This window comes from Triticum urartu, chromosome 3 (assembly GCF_003073215.2).
Source record: "Triticum urartu cultivar G1812 chromosome 3, Tu2.1, whole genome shotgun sequence".
Taxonomy (NCBI): Eukaryota; Viridiplantae; Streptophyta; class Magnoliopsida; order Poales; family Poaceae; genus Triticum; species Triticum urartu.
In genome coordinates, this window is record NC_053024.1 from 507,347,830 (window position 1) to 507,368,413 (window position 20,584).

The window sequence follows — 20,584 nt, forward strand, 5'->3', positions numbered from 1 at the left end:
TATGTTTCACCGACGAGGTGCTGGACTATGAATTTCCAGAGGGATTCAAACCCATAAACATAGAGGCGTACGACGGAACAATAGACCTTGGGGTCTGGATTGAGGACTACATCCTCCATATCCATATGGCTCGAGGAGACGATCTCCACGCCATCAAGTACTTACCCCTCAAGCTCAAAGGGCCAGCTCGACACTGGCTTAAAATCCTCCCCGAAAACTCCATCGGAAGTTGGGAAGAGCTCGAAGACGCCTTTCCACTACAAGAAATATGTCAACTTGTGACCCTCACTATTGGCCGCTGAAAGGTCATAGTTTTTCATTTGCGACCTTTTTTGACCAAAAACAGATGGTCAAAAGCTGGCGGTCGTAAACTGAAATTAACGACCTTCTTCGGGATAAGGTCGTAGACGTTTTTGACCAAAACAAAAGGTCGCTGAACCCATGACCTTTTGTTTTGGTCACTGGCTGTCTGCGCAGGCCCCGTCGGATCCGACGTGGCAAAATTGCGACCAATTGAAAACGTCGTTGATAAGAATCAGCCCGGTCCAGTTCGGTGTTTTACATGGGCCAAGCCCAGTAATTCAGCCTTTTTAATATATATTTTCTCTGTTAATTTTCTCTAGCTATATGGGCCTAGCCCATCAATTCAGCCTTTTTAGTTTTGGGGATTCATGCAATTTTTTGGCCCTCAGCCTTTTGTAGTCCATTTCCTTTTTTGTAAGACTTCTAATTTCATTTTTGAAATTATTCGATGCTTGTTAGGATGTGGCCTTTTTTGGCCCAATTATTTGTCCAATTTGGCCCAAGCCGACTTTAGCCCAATCACACACATACATCCAACATTATTTCATTCAAATTAGGAAAACTCCAGGTCAAATTCAAGTCAACCGTCATATCACATCACATAACACATCTCCAAGGTTTACATAACACAAAAAAGCATCTCAGAAATACATTTCCTTACACAGGAATATTTCATAGCAGCACAATGTACTCTCTTTTTAACGGAACAGTACAATGGATTTCATTGCTCTTCCTTGTGATACATGCTCCAGCTGCCACAACTTGCCATCCTATAATGAGAGGTATATAACAATTAACATCTTGAACATTAGAGGAGAAATGCTCAATCAACACCAAGGGCTTAATAAAGCCTTATCTAGCATGCATTCGAAATTTTGGCAGTTGGTATAGCCTCGTCAAGTAGGCAATCAATTACAAAAATTAAATGAGGACCGGACTTTACAATTAGAGTACCATAGGACAAATCCATCAATCCACGAGGCAAAATACGAGTGAATCGAAAAGGAGGCAGAAAGGAATACCGATTTTGATCCAGAGGGGCTCGTGAGCATGGCCATCTTCCGTAACAGGTTGGCCCTAACACACCCTGGATCAGACGCACTGGGATCTTGTAGCTTGTCCTAGTCATACTGCTATACTAAGTAACAGGAAAAATCAAAGCGACAATTTAGACTTGATGTTAACGAACAGACACTGCAAATCAATAGCATATTAAGCACCAATTTTATCAGATACAAGGAGAAGAGGAGTAAAACAACACAGAGAGGTGGGACATTTTTTGTACCTGTAGATGATGTTCGCAAGTGCATGGGGCAGCCTTACATATGTGCTTGCTTCACCGGTGCATGCATCACCATAGCAGCCAAGCAAGTAGGCATCATCAACATCTCCTCACCACTTTCCTGGCAACAGAGAAAGAGTCAAAACAAAATATATTAGACCATAATATGACAACAAAGCACAGATCAGTAACTGTAAATCACAAAGTATATCCACAACACCATAATATAGTCCCAGAAACAGGAGGAGGATGTCTTATCAACAAACTGAACTTAGAAATGAAACTTTGTAATGCTCAAGTTTCAGCTAATAGGGATTACAGAATTTTTTATGGGACAAATTCTTCTAGTTGCACTTATCACCGGTAGAAGAGTTTATAGTGAAGAAACATTTGCAGTCAGAGACACAGCCTAGAACATATCAATTTTGAGGTGCAGTTTGTATACAATCGGACATCTCAGGTTGTATACTACTCATGATAATTCCACTGATCTATGAAGTCAAGGGATGCAACTTGTCAATGGCATTTGAGGGGCATAAGCTAATCCACAATGGCAATAGAACTAACATTCAGAGCATCATTATCGATTTCAAAAGAGCAAGCATGATATCGCATCCAAATGAGTAGGTAGCTCTCCAAATGAGTTATGATGCATCAATGAGTTCCAAAAAGACCCTACGGCTCATTTGTTCAAACTATTGCTGATCTCATGGACGCCAACACATGCACTGCTCATGCATGAATGCATTGTAAATTTGTAATTGTAGCATAATCTGGAGAGAAGTGTAGGGTAAGAGTGGTGCTCTGTTGCTACGTAAAAGGAAGCAGAGGATGCTACTAAAGCAACAACACAAATGGGCAAAAACAACGGCGGTTGGGCTAGCGAAGCCGCCCGAGCTGACCAAGTATAGGTAAACTTGGCTCGGACCAAACTCTGCTCGAAGATGAGAGACAAACATTCATCAATGAAGCCAAAAGATGCAAAACAAACATCATTCAGCACCACAATCGAAAAATGTCGCATGAATGAATGTACTTGAGATTATCCTAAATTATTACTGGAGATTAATAAAATATACTTGCCATGCTTCATCGACCTAAACTAAACAAACCTGACTTATAAACTTGTGCATCCTACCATTTTAGTTATAGGGAACTTCACTGCCTAGCTGTAGATCAGTGGCTGCTGGAGGAAAGAAGACTCTGGACGCGTTTGGCGCATGCGACACATAACAATATAAGACCATCAAGTTAAATGAATAAGCATCATGATTTGTTAATCAAATTTGTTCATATCAAGTTCATGAAACTCAAGAACGGCTAACTCCAGTGATGTTGCCATTCAATTAGCAGTACAGTTTCATATAAAACTCAAGGAGGTCTCGGTTTTTACTGATTACTATATTATCTCAGTCAGCGTCAGCTCAACATGTCTCAGTTTTTTTAGAGAAAATAGGCACATAGCAGCTAGGCAGTAATCATGCTATTTACAGACGTTACTAACATGATAAAAGTGCTTGTGTCAATGGAAGATAAGAAAATGAAGGCCTAAAGTTATCAAAATAATCTACCAACACTATCTGACAATCAGCACAAGTGAATCTTGGAATCAAGACACTTATTTGGAATCTAACAGGTAACAGCAATGCAGTTTATCTTGGAATACTAAGCCTAACTTCTACAAAGTGCAAGGCTCCAAATTCTAAACATATTGCTGAACATAAGCACGAATGTGGAGGTTCCCATTGGGCAACTGTTTTGCCAGCTGGTATTTGTGCATGGGGTGGTGGCTGCAGGTGAGAAGAGGGTTTAGTAGGTTGCTGCTAGGTATAAGAAGCCTTGGTGGCCTTCTGCTTGTCCTGGTTCTCATCGAAACAACCCAACTGCGCGAAATCCTCAATGGACCTGACATGAACCTGCAAAGGAAGACAAATAAAAACCTCTTAATAGAGAGAGATCACCACGCAGTTAAGATGGTTATGTCGGGTGGGATGTAAAAACAATTGGCATCAATGAAGCTAACCCAAGCTTATTTTTTGTAATCATCTGTGTAATTTGAAAAGAGGCTACATTGTGAGAGCAGAGTAGGAAGTATTGATACTAGTACTGTACCTTAGAGAGGCCCTTGAGATGGGTCTTCCCCTATGCATCCTCCAGCACCAGGACCTCCTGCTCCTTGGGCTTCAGCATCAAAGTTGAATTCATGGTTGACCTAGCATCAAAGAGAGCACTGTATTCAACTTACAAATAAAGAGACATGGCACTACATATGCGTACCAGACGTCTAGCCTATCATCAAAGTTGAATTCATGGTATATGTACTAGAAAAAACTAACTGACCTTGAGCACTGCATATGTAGTTAGTGCTATCCAAGAATACATGAATGATACATATAGTAAACAGGCATAGTGTAGGGAGCACTGCATAACTGTATGATTTCTAAGCTAAAAGGCACTGTATAACTATATGAACTCTATGTTAAAAGGTCTTTGAAAGTGTATGTCAGCAGAAAGAATGGTAATCGGTGTACTCTGATACTTTACGTACTATACACCCAATAGGGGCATAACTACGGTTTGCTATTTCAACACTTTTGAGGATGGAAATGAGAGATATCAATCCTTGGTAGTGATACTTATCTATTCTGTATACTCATAAGGTAGGAATGTGCAAGACATAAAAACAAAATGATGGTAAGCTGAAACCTGAATGCATAGAGAATTAGATCCCCATTGCAATCCTAATCCGGGAGAGAGACAAGGACGTGTAAGGGAGGGAGGGAGGGGAGGGGGAGAGCTGGGTACCGCAAAGTGGCCAAGGTTGACGAGCGTCCAGGCCATGCCGGGGGTGCAGCCGAAGATGGAGAGGATGAGGAGCTAGGAGACGAAGAGGATGAAGATGTAGGTGGTCCAGACCCCCGGGTACATGAACCAGGTCGGTGTTCTTGTTCAGATCCGGCGGGGGCACCGCCTGCACATGTAGCTCCGCCATCGATCCCCTCGCCCTACCAGCGCACGCGTGCTGCGGGGCGGTGGCTCCTCCCATCTGGCTCGGCGTCGCGGGAGCCGCGGGTAGGGACCACAGAGGAGCCATGGGGCGGAGGAAGGTGACAATGTGTGCCCCTCTCGATCTGGATCTGGAAGCTGCTGCTCGCTTCGATTTGGGGCCTCCCTCACTCCCCCGCGTGCGGTATGGAGATAGGGCGAGGAGAGAGGGGCGGCGGCGGCGAGGTCGCCAGTGATGGAGCACAGTGGCAGCTGTGGATAGGGTTTGGGGTGGGGCAGAGAGAGCTGTGGGCATGGCGGATCTGACGGCGTCCGCCTCCTCGATCTAAGGCAGAGGGCGGAGGTCGCCGGTGGAGTGGGGGGGGGGGGGGGGGGGGGGGGGGGGGGGGGGTGCAGTGGATGTGGAGGAGAGGAGAGGAGAGATCGTGGGGTCGTGGGGTGGCTGCGGATCTGGCTCGGGATGGTTGGATGGACGGATGTACGCCAAGTCATCAATCCATGCCTTAGCTCATTCCACCAATCAGAATTAAGGTTGTGTAAAAAAATCTGTTGTTTTTCTTATAGTTTTTATCCTCTTATTCATGGCAAACATTCGACATATGTACCACTTATAATTTGTTAAAATGAATCAATATAGTGCACATGTGTGTATCTTGGGATGACAAACAATGTTGATTTGGGGGTTTCATTTTCTTTTCACAAAAAATCATTTTCCATTTTTCTAATGTCCAAAATGAGTTCTTTTGTGAAAGACTTACAATATATTTGTTACAAATTTGGACCAAATCAATTTTCTAAAATACTAGGCCATATATAATGCACAATTGATCAAATGGTTGGGTGTCAAAAGTTTCGATCCACCTCTCATGAAAAAGAGAAAATTCTACCGATTCAGCAGAAAGCAGGTAAAATTAGAACTGCAGCTGCCTCATAGTGTGCTCTTTATTTTTTCCAAAAATCATTTCTAGGTACATAAGTATCTATTTAATTAGAGAAACACCAAAAGTTTTCCAAAATTCAACCGCTAGCTAGGAACGGCCATGCCCGCCGTTTTGACCACATTTTGAAACGGGCATAAAAAATTCAAAAAATTGGAAAACCTTCGCATTGTGTCATTATATGTGACCAAGTCACCGGGAAAAATAATAAACTTGTAATACGATAATTTTTAAAAAAAATGTTCTCAGAAAAGAGCTATCATGTGTGAAGATGCATGGATTTCAAGCCAAATGATCAATCTTATGGCCACATTCATGGCATAGTTTTTTTTAAATAATCTCATATTGTGCACAAGGGTGCATATTGGAATGGAAAACAATGTTTCCTAAGGAAGTTTTCATTTTCTTTTCATGAAAAATTCATTTTCCATTTTCCAAGTGCCCAAAATGAGTTTTTTCATGAAGGACCTACCATATATTTGTTGCAAATTTGGACCAAATCAATTTTATAAAATATTAGGCCATATTTAATGAAAAATTTACCAAATGGTTGAGTGTCAAAAGTTTTGATACACCTCTAGTGAAAAAGACAAATTTCTGATGATTTAGCTGGAAGCGGGTCAAATTTAAACTGCAGCTACCTCATAGTTTGCTCTTTATTTTTTTTCAAAAATCATTTCTAGGTATATAAGTATATATTTAATCAGAGAAACACAATAAGGTTTCCAAGATTCAACCACTATCTAGGAACGGTCATGCCCCTCATTTTGACTGCATTTTGAAACAGGCATAAAAAATTCAAAAAAAATCAAAAAAATTGGAAAACCTTCGCATTGTGTCATTATATGTGACCAAGTTACCAGGAAAAATAATAAACTTGTAATACGATAACTATTTTAAAAAGGTGTTCACAGAAACGAGCTATCATGTGTGAAGATGCATGGCTTTCAAGCCAAATGATCAATGTTATGGCCACATTCATGGCATAGTTTGTTCAAATGATCTCATATTGTGCAAAAGGGTGCATATTGGGATGGCAAACAATGTTTCCTAAGGAAGTTTTCATTTTCTTTTCATGAAAAATTCATTTTCCATTTTCCAAGTGCCCAAAATGAGTTTTATTGTGAATGACCTACGATATATTTGTTGCAAAATGGGACCATGTCATTTTTATAATATATTAGGCCATATTTAATGTACAATTGACAAAATGGTTGGTCGTCAAAAGTATTTATACACCTTTGGTGAAAAAGACAAATTTTCGTGGATTCAGTTGGAAGCGGGTTAAATTTGAACTGCAGCTGCCTCATAGTTTTCTCTTTATTTTTTTTCAAAAATTATTTATAGGTACATAAGTATATATTTAATTAGAAATACATGGTTTGGTGGCGACACGTTGAGGTTTGGATGGTGGCCGAGGGCCCAACTCCAGAGCGCGTAAACTCGCATGCCTAACATGTGGTCACCGCATGACCGTGGCGTTGCCACGCGTTCTGGGCGGCCTAGGCATGTCTAGTGGGTTGGGCACTCCCCCGATAGGTGTCAGGAAGAAGAAGGCAATAGAAGAATCTCACGAGGAGACCGAACTGAGCTCAAACATGAATTAGCACCCAGGTGTTTGATTAGTGGTGGGGAAAATGCACATGCCCAATGGGCCTGACTTTTGGCCGAGAATGATAATCTACTAAGGACACTGTGTTGGCAAATTTGCAGCACAAAATGGAGGAGCCTAGGTGTCACTTGCTTTGCAACGTACCACACTAGACAGAAATATGAATGTTGAAGCTAGACTCAAATGACTGAATGGATTGATATAAAATTTGGAGGAGGAGAATAATTTGGGCATATGAAGGCACTTTAAAATTTTCATACCATTTGGATAAATAAAAATGGTCCTTCCTTCACAGTGCTCTCCACTGAACAAAAAATTTGGAAAAATGCTGAGGGAAATTGGCTAGAATAAATGAGCTAAAATTTGGTGGAGGGAGGTTCTATGGGTAGGGTGATGTCATGGTAAATTTCCAGTAATTATAAATTAACATAATATATAGTTGCTTCACAAACTGAAAATATCACCACAAACAAAGATTGGATGGTAAGCTCACATGGATTGTTAGCTGGGGCTCAAATTTTTTGGAGAGCTATGATTTGGGAACATAGAAGATGTGGCAAAAATTTAGCTTATTAGAATATGCCTAGCTAGTACTTACTTCCAGTGGCGGAGACACCGCCTGGCGACCTTGGGCACTTGCCCAGGCTCGCTGTCTCGTCGACACACAGCGATCGATTGGATTAAAAAGGGCTAAACCTATTCGGTTAGCGTGCTTACCCGGGCAAAATGACTCCGGGCCTCCATTTCCCAAAGGTTCACAGCCCAAGACAACCGTACGAGAGTTTTGCAGCCCTGCCAACAGTTCAGGACGCGAGGGAACACACGTATCGACGTACGATACGATACGATGGACGGATCGAGCGCTCAACTCCCTGTCTCTTCATTTCTCAGCGGCGAGCGCAGGGACTGGTCTACATCGCGACAGTTTTTCTTAATAAAGGGAAGAAATATTTCATCGTTTTCAGTTTGGTTAACCACAAACTGAATATTTGACACTTCGATACATGTACTACCATGCAAGTAATTCTATACTATGAACTTGTTACTTGTTGCAGTTCATTTTCATATTTACTCGTGTAAAACTAACTATAAATTATATCTTTAAATTGGACCACTACATTTTCCAAAACACATTAGGCCATATTTTATGTTGAATTGACCGTATTGTTGCATGTCAAATGCTTTCAGTGCACCTCTCGCCAAAGAGACAAATTTCCACTTATTTAAATACGTGGTCAACTTTTTTCTATACATATTCAAATATACAAGTTTAACATATTCGGTATACATGGTCAACATTTTTTCTATATAGATTTAATATTTTCTATATACACGGCCAACATTTTTTCTATACACATTTAGCATTTTTCAACTACAAGTTTAACATTTTTTTGTATACATTGTACATTTATTCTATACACACTTAACTTTTTCGAATACAAGTTAAATACGTGGTTAACATTTTCTATACATATTTAAAAATATTAAATGCAAGCTTAACATGTTTTTAATAGATGGTCAACATTTTGTCTATACACAATTAACTTTTTCAAATGCTTGATTAATATTTTTCAAATAATTTTTTAACATTTTCTTGAAATGCTTGATTAACATTTTTTAAATACATGATCAACATTTATTCAAGATTTGATGTGAACTGATTTCTATAATATATATTAGAATATTTTCAAAAAAAATTAATAGCTAAGAAAAAACAAATGTGAAAAACGCAAGGAAAAAATGAAAAGAAGCACCAAGGTCCATGGTCGCATCTTGGGCCGGCCCATGGTCGCTAGCAGAAAGAAGCACTGTATTGTTTTCATGGTCTAGGCCCAACAGACAACTATCTCTATAAGAAAGTTTTGTGTGGGAAGTTAGCATAATAGACATGGTAGCGTGGTGGTTGGGGACCTCTTGTTGCAGTGCCAAGGGTTGCGGGTGTTCGAACCCCCGTCCACTCAATTTTTTGAAAAATTTCAGCCACCGTGTTGACACATAGGTCCCCCGGTCCCAGATGTAAGTATGGTGGGTCTCTAGTTGACACAGACCCCACGCGCCAGGTCAGTAGGGTGAGTCCCACACGTCATTGAAAACAATGGTGCGGGTCCCCCTTCTATGGGGCAGCAAGTTGACATATTTCTTGTAGTGTTCGGGCAAATTTTCAAGGGACATATGTCCGACCACCGGATGCAGACGATTTAAGTCATATAACTCAACAGCCCGGTGAGTCAGCCCGAAAGCTTTGGAATAGGTTCCTCACTAAAAAGAACCAAATAGTCGACTGTCCGGACGTCGAAGCCATAGCAGCTTTCAAGCACAGCGTTCGAGACGAATGGCTTGCCAGACACCTCAGTCAAGAAAAGTCAAGAACAATGGCAGCATTAACAAGCCTCATGACTCGCTTTTTCGCGGGCGAGGACAACTGGTTAGCCCGATGCAGCACCAGCGACCCAAGTACATCCGAAGTCAAGGATGGAAATGGGAAATCACGACGCAGCAAGAATAAGCGCCGGAATAAAGAAGACAGCCCGAAGAGCACGGCGGTAAACGCCGGATTTAGAAGCTCTCGGCCAGGTCAGCAAAAGCCGCCCTCCAAAGGCAACAGAGACGAACTGTCCAGGCTAAACAAAATTCTGGACCAAATATGTCAGATCCATAGCATCCCTAATAAACTTGCAAATCATACCCACAGAGAATGCTGGGTCTTCAAACAGTCTGGCAAGCTCAACGCCGAACACAAGGGGCAGGATACACCAAGTGAAGACAAGGATGAGCCTTGCAAGCAAAGCACAGAGGAACAGAAGAAATTCACACCAGAAGTCAAAACAGTCAACGTGTTACACGTGATAAAGGGGAGAAACAAAGCGGCACCCTTAGAGAAACATGCCCCAGGGCCTATCACCGCGGAGCTTCGCCACTGGTCGTCTCAACTGACCACCTTCAATCATCGAGACTACTCGGCAAGTATCCGGCATGCAGGATGGGCTGCCTTGGTATTAGATCCAATAATTGGCGGATACCACTTCACACGAGTCCTAATGGATGGCGGCAGCAGTTTAAATCTGATATATTAGGATACAGTCTGCAAAATGGGGATAGACCCAACAAATATTTGCCGCAGCAATGCTACCTTTAAAGGAGTAACGCCAGGCCCAGAGGCTCATTCCAAGGGCTCCCTGCTACTAGAGGTTATATTCGGCTTCCCCGATAACTTCCGCAGCGAAAATTTAACCTTCCACATTGCTCCGTTCCAAAGTGCCTATCAAGCACTACTCGGACGCGAAGCTTTCGCTCGCTTTAACGCAATACCGCATTACGCTTCCCTCACGCTTAAGATGCCCGGTCCACGCGGCATCATTACAGTAAATGGAGATATTGAGCGTTCCTTGAGCGCCGAAGACAGTGCGGTGGCCTTGGCAGCCGCACACTAAACGGCCTCACCAACTCAAGCATTCGATAGGTCATTAAGACCACGGACGCGGTTAGACGAGTCCGGCGCAGCTATATGTAATTAATACATGTTTGATGGCCATACCCCTAGTACAATACAAGAGGCTCAACGTGCGCAAACAAGTGGCAATTAGGCTCAATCTTACTCATCTTGAATTGTACATGGTTTCTTTAGTATAACCTACCTTTTTGCGTGACAACTTTTCAACTAAGTTCCTCTCTTTTACAGATGACCATCGTGCTACACCCGTCCAGGATACAGCACAACGGAGACACAGGCGCAGACGTGCAGCAGGGACCCGCTCCAAGGATTCTTTTTAGATTAAGACCCTCTGTAAACCTTTTTTCTGTCTCTTGTTGCTACACATCCCTTGAATTCTAAGTACAATTGAGAAGGATGCTGACGTCTTGGCATGTGGCCACGTTAGAATAATGCATGTACCTGGACACCAGGGGCTTATTACAAAGGGCACTGTTTAGGCCCGGTTTACACCATAAAAGACCGAATACCTTAGGGAGTGTTCGGCGTCGCGAGTTTGGCCTTATATGCATCAGCTTCGAATCATGTCTTTGGTCAAATGTTGGGTTTGCCCGACTCCTGTGTTTTACTGCCTTACGTTCTGCTATATTGGCTAAGGCGGAACCAGTAGAACCACTGCGATTGTGCCCTGGTTCATCCGGACGAGCACCTCAGTAGAGAAAGCTAAAAACTGACTATCATGATATAGCGTGAGACTGGTCAACCACTCGATGACCTATTGGAATCTTCGGGATTCCTCCGCATTAACGAAGGGCCGTTTCCCGGCCAGGCATGTACGCACCCCGAATTCGGATGAGTGCGGAGCCACTAGGGCTATATAGTAGCCCCACTGTCAAACTCCTCTGGCTAAGTGAAAGTGTTAAAGCATTATAGTCCGGTTGCCTAGTTCGCTGCGCTATCACCTCCTTAATAGGACCAAGACGTTGGATTAAGTGTGAATACGCGTCTTCTGCAAACACCCCCGCATTATATGCGTGGGGGCTGAAGCCGACGACTGCAATCTTTCAGGTTATATACATGTATACATAAACGGCCGCACAGGAGGCATCACAATACTTTCGGGAAAAAGTATAAATACAACCTTGATAAATTCAATAAAACATTGTTTTTACAATGGGAATACATGTCACTCAAACATAACATTCTTCGAGCACTGGTCCTCTATCGAACGAGCGCCTTCAAGAACTTCTTCAAAATAGTGCTCGGCAGCCACTCGGCCTATGGCCGAACCCTGCGCCGCGACAGTGGTGGCATCCATCTCCGCCCAGTATGTTTTCACACGGGCAAGGGCCATCCGCGAGCCTTCTATGCACGCCGACCTCTTCATCGCATTAATGCGTGGCACCGCACAAAGGAACTGCTGCACCAAGCTAAAATAGATGTTCGGCTTTGGCTTTTCCGGCCACAGATGATCCACGACAGACCTCATGGCGAGTCCGGACAATCTATTGAGCTCGGCCCATTCAGCAAGCTGATCAGTCAATGGAAGCGGACACTCTGGAACGTTAAATTGCGACTAGAATAACTTGTCCACTTCACAATCTGTTTGATCTCGGAAGTATTCGGCCACATCGACAGCGCTCGCCGCCAAGTCCAGATATGCGTCTGCCGAACTCCACAGCCGATCCAGAGGGGCATACCGCGGATCTTCGAACTTCCTCCGCCACATAAAGGGCTTCCCAGCCACAATATCCCCGGCTTCACGTAGTTCCTCCTTCTTTGCTCTCATTGCAGAGCGGGTGTCTTTGGTCGCCATTGTGGCCTTTTCGAGGTCCGTCGCCTTCGCCCGGTTTTCTTCTTCAAGAAACTGGCAACGGTCGGCAGTGTCTTTTAACTTTACAGCCATTTTGGCCATTGTCTCTTTGCTCTCGCTATGCGCGGCCTTCTCGGCTCTCAACTCTTCGGTCGCCTTCAAAGCGGCCGCATTACTACTCCTTGCTTGCTCCTTGGCTCGGGCAAGCTCCGCCCGCAGGGCCTCCATGGTGGCAGCTCCATCTGCAGTCACAACATATTAAAGATACTGGCATCACGCTGCTCTTACTATGTGACATTCACCAGAAGCATCACCTACCTTGTGCCTCGTCAAGCCGCTTGTTAACAAGCTTGATGTCGGCATCCGCCGCATCCAGTTGCCGCTTTAGTTCGGCAACCCCATCAGTCCGGCTAGCCACCGGAGCTTCAACCACCTGCACATCAAGGCGGTCCGGTTATTACCTGGGACTACGATCCTCTGTTTGCTGCCGCTCTCGACGACAGCCAGAGTCTCAAGAGCTACTATCTACACAGGGCACACCTAAAAATGTGCGGTACTATCACAAATATATATCATTTCACGTACCTCAAAGCCCGTCAGTAGACTCATAAAGGCTTCATGCAACCCGCTTTCGGTGGATGAAATCCTTTCAATCATCGTACCCATCAATGTATGGTGCTCTTCTGAGAGAGTCGCTCGCTCTAGCAGACCCTTCAGTACGTCTGACTGCATACCATTTGGTGTCGGACTCTCTTGATTGCTCTCTTCAAGAGCCGGATACTGGGGACTTCAGGTGGCCGTTGGACCACCCTCTGGCCTTGCCGGATCAGGAGAAACCCGCCGTGACGACACTTCAAGGTCGCCCGCTTCTTGAGCGGGGGAGTCCGGGGGAGGCGTTTCGCTCTCCATCATCTCCGGAAGAAGATCCCCCGAAGACGAGCTCTGCTTAGAAGGGCTAAGATCCAAACTGCAAGATAAATGCTTCGGTTATTTTCCTCAGAGGTAAGATAGTATATCTTCACTATTAAGTACTTTTTGATTACTTATAGCTCGTTAGAGGGCTGATCCCCGCGCGGACTTTGTGCGGCAAGAGCACCCTCCGAGGCAGGATCCTCTAGTGGAGATTTCTTCTCCCGTTTGGAGAGCTTGGTTTCTGGATCTTCAGAGGCAGTCCTCTTCCTTCCCCGGGGCGAAAGAGTGTCATATTCTCCCCCTTGGTTATCCTCCCTCACGGAGATGCTCATTCCCTCGGTTGGAATAGGGAGCAGTGGAGCTCCGCTTTCGCCCTGTTTATTCCCCCCTTCATCTTCCTTTGAGGGCACCGGGCGAGGTGCTGGCTCGAGCATCTTTTCCAGCACCGGATTGTCCAAGCCTTCAGGAAGGGGGGCCGAACACCGGATCATCTTCGCCTTTGCTATCCAGTCCTGGTCAAAGAGCGATTCTTCAGAATGATGTCATGATAAATAAAAAACAGTGTGTTCGGCTAGGGGATTACTTACTTGGGCCGCGGTGCGGTTGCTGCTCAGGCCCACATCCTCGGAGGTGTCCAGACACTCTATTTGGGGTCCGAAGAATGATTTGTACAACTCCTCGTGCGTTAGGCCGAGGAAGTTTTGAATAGTACGCGGTCCTTCCGGGTTGAATTCCCACATACGGAGGGGCTGGCATTTGCAAGGCTGGACTCGCCGAACCAACATGACTTGCATTACCATAACAAAACTGAAATCTCCCTCGAAGAGATCTCAGATGCGGATCTGCAGTATGGGTACGTCCTTGGCTGGATCCCAGCTCAGTCCCCTGCTGATCCATGACATCATTTGTGGTGGAGGGCCCGAGCAAAAGGTGGGGGAAGCTACCCACTTGGCACTTCTAGGAGCTGTGACGTAAAACCACTCTCGTTGCCATAGTCCGGACACCTCTGGAAAGGAACCCTTTGGCCATGGAGCGCCAGCGATCTTGCTTATTAATGCGCCTTCGCACACTGCATGCTGTCCCTCGACCATCTTTGGCTTCACGTCAAAAGGTGTTGAGCCACAGGCCGAAGTGAGGGGTAATGCGGAGGAAGGCCTCACATACGACAATAAATGCTGAGATGTGGAGAAAGGAATCCGGGGCTAGATCATGAAAATCTAGCCCGTAATAGAACATCAAACCCCTAACGAAGGGATCCAGAGTGAGGCCTGGACCTCGGAGGAAGTGGGAGATGAACAGAACGTTCTTGTTGGGTTCGGGAGTAGGGACGACCTGCCCTCGGGCAGGCAGCCGATGCGAAACCTCGGCGGTCAGGTATCTGGCCACCCTCAACTTCTTGATATCCTCTTCCATAACGGAGGAGGGCATCCACCGGCCTTGAAGGCTAGATCCGGACATGATTGAAGGTCCGAAGCACCTGACCTGGGCTTTGGGTGTTAGAACTCGAGGCGGGGGAAGGATTCGATTGAACACGGGAGGGAAGAAAGTAAAAGCCTTGTCCCTTTATAAAGAGGGTGAATATCAAGCGTCCTCCTCGTGGCCGTTTGGGATTTCCCTAAAATCTAGGAGTGCTAGGCACGGTTGGGTTACCCACGTCCGTATTGATGAGAATCCCGTAATTAGGGGAACACGATCTCTTCTTTGACAAGATGTGTCAAGAAACCGCCTCGCGTTATGTGTGGGGCTGGTTGAGGAAAAACGGTTCGAATAATTACTGAGCCATGGCGTGATGTCATGTTGCCAAAATGTTTCAGGAGATTAGATTTGTGGAAATATTATTCTCTCTACGGTGGTATGTGGAATTTATTTTGCAAGGTCGGACACTATCCTTGTATTCAAACTCTTTTGTGATGTATTCGGAGGAGGAACCCGCCTTGCAATGCCGAAGACAACACTGCGCACCGGACTCATCATCATTGAAGCCTGCTTCAGGGGCTACTGAGGGAGTCCCAGATTAGGGGGTCTCCGGACAGCCGGACTATATCCTTTGGCCGGACTGTTGGATTATGAAGATACAAGATTAAAGACTTCATCTCGTGTCCGGATGGGACTCTACTTGGCGTGGAAGGCAAGCTAGGCAATACGGATATGGATATCTCCTCCTTTGTAACCGACCTTGTGTAACCCTAGCCCCCTCCGGTGTCTATATAAACCGGAGGGTTTTAGTCTGTAGGACAACATACAATCATACCATAGGCTAGCTTCTAGGGTTTAGCCTCTCCGATCTCGTGGAAGATCAACTCTTGTAATACTCATATCATCAAGAATAAATCAAGCAGGACGTAGGGTTTTACCTCCATCAAGAGGGCCCGAACCTGCGTAAAACATTGTGTCCCCTGCCTCTTGTTACCATCCGCCTTAGACGCACAGTTCGGGACCCCCTACCCGAGATCCGCCGGTTTTGACACCGACAGGTAGGTTAGTAACTTCAATTAGACGTGACACGACTGCCTCTAAGCCCATTCCGACACGGTGGACGCCAAACATGGGCGGCAAAACATATTTGATTCAAGCTCGTTCGAAATACCTCTATTTCTCCCTCCATTTCCCCATTCATACATGGTGGGCGGCAAAACAAACTCAACTCGGTCAAAATCGATGTAGGCACATATTTTCAATAGGGGCAGGTTTGTAACTTCACTCAGACATGACACAACCGTCCTACCTGTCAGCCCCGTTCATACATCATGGGCGCCAACCATGGGCGCCAAAACACCCTCTTCTCGCCCGAAATCGCTTTGGGAAAATATTGGCGAGATGCGAGATTATCGTCCTATCCCCAACCAACGAGACGTCCAAATTTTAAATGGGGGATAAGTTCGTAACGTTCCCATATTTCAGACAGGCGCGTCCCAAAAACATGGTTCCCCGTACCTCTCCCTCCATTTTCCCATTCATACACCATCCGTGCTAGAACACCATCCCCACACCAGCCTCCTCCGTCTGCCACCCCATCCATCGCCGCCGTCCTCCACCCCATCCATCGCCACCGTCCTCCACCATGCCGGAGCGCCTACCAAGACCGCATCGTCCACTTCTACAGATGAACGTTTCTCATCCACGGCGACGGACCAAGAGACTTGCATTGCATCCTCTCACTTCATCGGCGTCGTCATCCTCTTTGCCAGGGCCGCTCACATGACCTTCTCTTCCACCGCAATGGGACTTATCCCCCGATGCACCCATCTACCATCGCAGATCTGCTTCAACACCACCGACAGCCATCGCACCCCCGATGCTTACACGGCGTCGCAAGAGAGGTGGTACTTCATATCTCCTCAACTTTTTTATCTCAACCAAAAAATAGATCATAACTTGGTTATTGTACTTTCTTTTCAGCTCTTAGAATTTAGTTCGAAGCAAACAATGGATGCTAAATAGCATTTCTCTGGATTGCAGCTTTAAATCTGCCATGGCACAGTCATAATAGGGTTTAGTTGATCATGCTTAGGGTTTAATTGCTCATGTTGGTTCCGTGGTGGTTTCTTTAATAGGAATCGGAGGGGAAACCCTCTTTTGCTCAAAAAATGCTTAGGGTTTCCCCCTTTTATGATCACTATACGATTAGCATACGTGCTTCATGTCATAATAGCACTGCTCCACCCATCAAGCTAAACAAGCTTAGTTGTTCAAATACGAATATGATATTATTAAAATAGAGTTGTTTAATTGGTCAGCTAAATGTTCCTAATTTATTTTCGAAAATGCATGTTCGTCGCTCGGGTGTTTACCTCTATAGGGTGCCCACGATGGGCCGTGGCCCACCCTGGGATTTTGGGTCGGCCCAGGCCCCGATTCCCCTGTGTTCTGCTGTGCGCTTTCGATCTCTACTCGCCCCCAGCCGCCTGCCTCGCCGGCGACTTGCCGTCCCCGGACGGCATGACTCTAGGAGGAGACACTGGACTAACAGGAGGTCAGGAGCCGCTCGCCCAACAGCGTCACCGCTGCCCAGGCGTGCCGCCGTGCCTATCTTCCCAGTCCATTCAGGGCTCAGGTGTGCAACACCCACTAAGCCAACCCGATTTATCCTAAGATACGTCCTCAACACTTAGCAGCCACTCCTCATCGCCATTTTCTAATTGATTCATTACTCATTAGGCAGGACTGTCATTAGGGTTTCTTGTGTGCTGAGTGCTACCTACACTTAATGGTTTAGATATATTTTAGTAATCTTTAGTACCTGTAAAGTTCACAGGGTTTCAAAATTCCGGCCCTAGGAACAGACATTGGTCATTTTGGATTGTTGGTCATAGTGGCATTGACCCAGATTACTACTGCAGGCCAAGTTTGTTGACAATTTTACTTGTCTTTCTTACTCATTCGATATGATATCCAATTATTCATGTCGATTAGTTGCAAACAATAAGTGCTAGACAAACTTCTTGATTCAGATTTTGGACGGTCTCTTACTGCAATTACAATTATGCATACTTGTCTTAGTAAGCTCACAAGTAAATGATTGATTCACTACATCTATGCTTGCCTTGTCATATTTGTTGTCAATATTCTTTTAGGGTGGACCACCCTGTGTCAAAATACCGGAACCGTAGACATGAGTGAATATTACTTCTCTATGTGATCTCTTCCATCATGTGTGGGCAACGAACACTGAATTGTATATAAAGAAAGTGTCATTTCCAGCTTTTACATAGACTACGATCTTTTACATGGAATACAATCTGCCTGCTTGCTTTGTGTTGCACTACCAGCACTCCACCCTTGAAGCTAAACATTATGCCACTCACAATTCCTTAGTTTATTTGTTCAAATACGAATTTGATATGAAATGTGTGTCTACCTGTTATAGAGACATAAGAGGTTTGTATTTATGTGTGTGGTCTGGTCAACACGGTTGGGGGTGAACATTGCATATGCAGGGGTTTATAGGGAGACACTCTTCGAGTTGAATCCGCAATGCATTCCATAGATAATCTGACTACTTTTTATGTTTTCATGAATCTCAGATTCTGAAAAACATCATAATGATTATGAGCTTGCACGCATGAAAAGAATAAAGTAGAACAATGACATGGCTGTCAAACTTGGCATTAAGGGACTAAAATCAAGTCTAGATGCAATGCAATGCAAACGCTCTCCACCTATAGATTCATGCTCAGAATATTATCCTAATAGTGATTCTGAGCTAGAGGGAGACCTAAGTCAATGTAGCTCCCTAGGGGAGGAGTCAGAGGCAGATGCCCTATCGTATTCACCTATCAAGGTGCTTGCTCTAACTTTCCAAGGTTACATTGGTCCCACATATCTTGCAACTGATGCTTTGCATTGCTTCTACTTTGTTGCACTGCCATTAGCTTAGTTTACACATCGTGTATGTGAATACGCCCTGCCTATCCATTTTTAGTACATATTCCATCTGTCTCATACCATATTTATCCATTCAAATGTTGTTCTTGTGTATCAGACGTTCAAAAGGAAGAGGGCGATTGCTAATCGCAGAGGAGCATGAGCAAAGTATTTGGAAAAGGTAGTGACACCAGATAAATAAAATAGCCCATTAGGTGTAGTTGCAATATCACCTGGCCCACAAAACACCCCAACTCTAGCAGGCTGTAGCCCTTCTACACTGGTCATTTCTGATGCCCCAACTCAGCAGACCCCAACTGCAGCAAACAGTATGATGATGCTAGTTGACATAGCACCAGCTCTACGACACAAAACCCCCATTCCAGCAAAGAGTACACCAAATCCAGTTGCCAAATCCCTTTTCGAACTAGAGAGAGCCCCAATTGCACCAAATAGGACCCCTATTCCAGTTCTTCCTAGTTTAGAAGATGAAGCTTATATTGTTGTCTGGAACTTTGTGCGCATCTTTCCTTCATGGAAAGATTATACCACGGACACAGAACAATTTCCAGTCTTCCTCTGCAATTTACGCGTAAGTAATGTACTAATGTTATTCATGGTAATTACTGCATATGTTTCTACTGACAGAAGACACAATATTTCATTCTTTTAAATAGGCGAGGACCAAACTGGATTGTCAAGACGAGAAAGGGTTGGTTGCGCTTTTCATGCACTCGTTTATGAAGTATCATTCCTACCTGAGGCAAGCGCACTTCGATTGCAAGCCTCTAAACGAAATTTTTGTAAAGTCTCTGGTGCTACATTTTCTGACAATGACTGGAATAATCTTGTTACACATTGGTCTCGTCTGCAGTGTAAGGTACTGTCTATGATATCACATCACAATTTGAACTACATTTCTGCATTTTCCTTAACGTCTCACTTGTACGAAAATTGTTAGTAGAAGAGCATTCATTCTCAAGGGACCATAGAATCTCACAACTATACTGCACACAGCATTGCTCTTGTGAGTACCTCTTGCCCTGTATGACCATACTTACTTTCATAGTTGTTTGATTATGTAGCATCACTGCACATGTTAGGCTCGTTATCATCCATTTGGTGGACATTATAAGATCTGTATGGATTCTTACATAAATTTAGAATCAACCCAATGCTTTTCAAGAGGTTTAGCTCTATAGTCCTCTTGTAAGGACTGAACGTCGTCTATCACTTTACTTACATTAAGAGCTACTCCCTCCGTCCCATAATATAAGAATGTTTTGTATAGTACACCAGTGTTCAAAACACTCTTGTATTATGGGAAGAGGGATTGGTTCATTGTGTAGCATTCTGCATCTTATCTCCCTCACCCACCATTTACTAAAATATCAGATCTATATTTAATCCTACCCAAAAGTTGAATACACAGACAATGCCAGTGTAGAAGTGTAGCCCATTTCTCTCATCAGTAAATTTTGTCCTGTAATGCTTGTACTTCCAAGGATTGGTAGTTGATTATATAGCATCAATCTGCATCTTATCTTCATTATCCTCTAACCCTTCCAGTATTATCATATCTATGATTACTCTCTACAAAATGTAGAGTATAGGCAATGCTTATCAAGAAGATTCTATGCTGAAATTCTTGAGTTATCCTTCCCTTGACATGGAGAAGGGCATTATAAAGCCGGTGTTAACTGTTAACGTAAGTCAGTCCTTCTAAAGCCTTTATCCTCAGTTGCTGTTTAATTTGCTCATACTCCCTATCATTTACTGCTGTTTAGTTTGCTGTTTCTATCAAAATGCATGTTCGCAAGAACCGTAAGTTCCAAGTTTTACTTGTAAAACCAAATTCCTTATTCATACCATGCACATTAATTAATATTCCCTATATGTATGCTTGTTTTTGTGGATCCATAAT

At 44.3% G+C, this 20,584-nt stretch overlaps 1 long non-coding RNA gene across 2 annotated transcripts; it reads right to left on the reverse strand.

The window, feature by feature from the left end:
- Positions 1-831: 831 nt before the first annotated feature.
- Positions 832-4,947, reverse strand: LOC125544642. 2 transcript variants are annotated; one of them, XR_007299581.1, is made up of 5 exons: positions 4,391-4,947; positions 3,698-3,797; positions 1,589-3,501; positions 1,326-1,441; positions 832-1,073 (listed from the first exon to the last, which is right to left on the reverse strand). It is a non-coding gene; the product is annotated as an uncharacterized LOC125544642 (long non-coding RNA). The 2 variants fall into 2 exon arrangements; XR_007299582.1 differs by having other exon boundaries at positions 1,326-1,497.
- Positions 4,948-20,584: the final 15,637 nt, after the last annotated feature.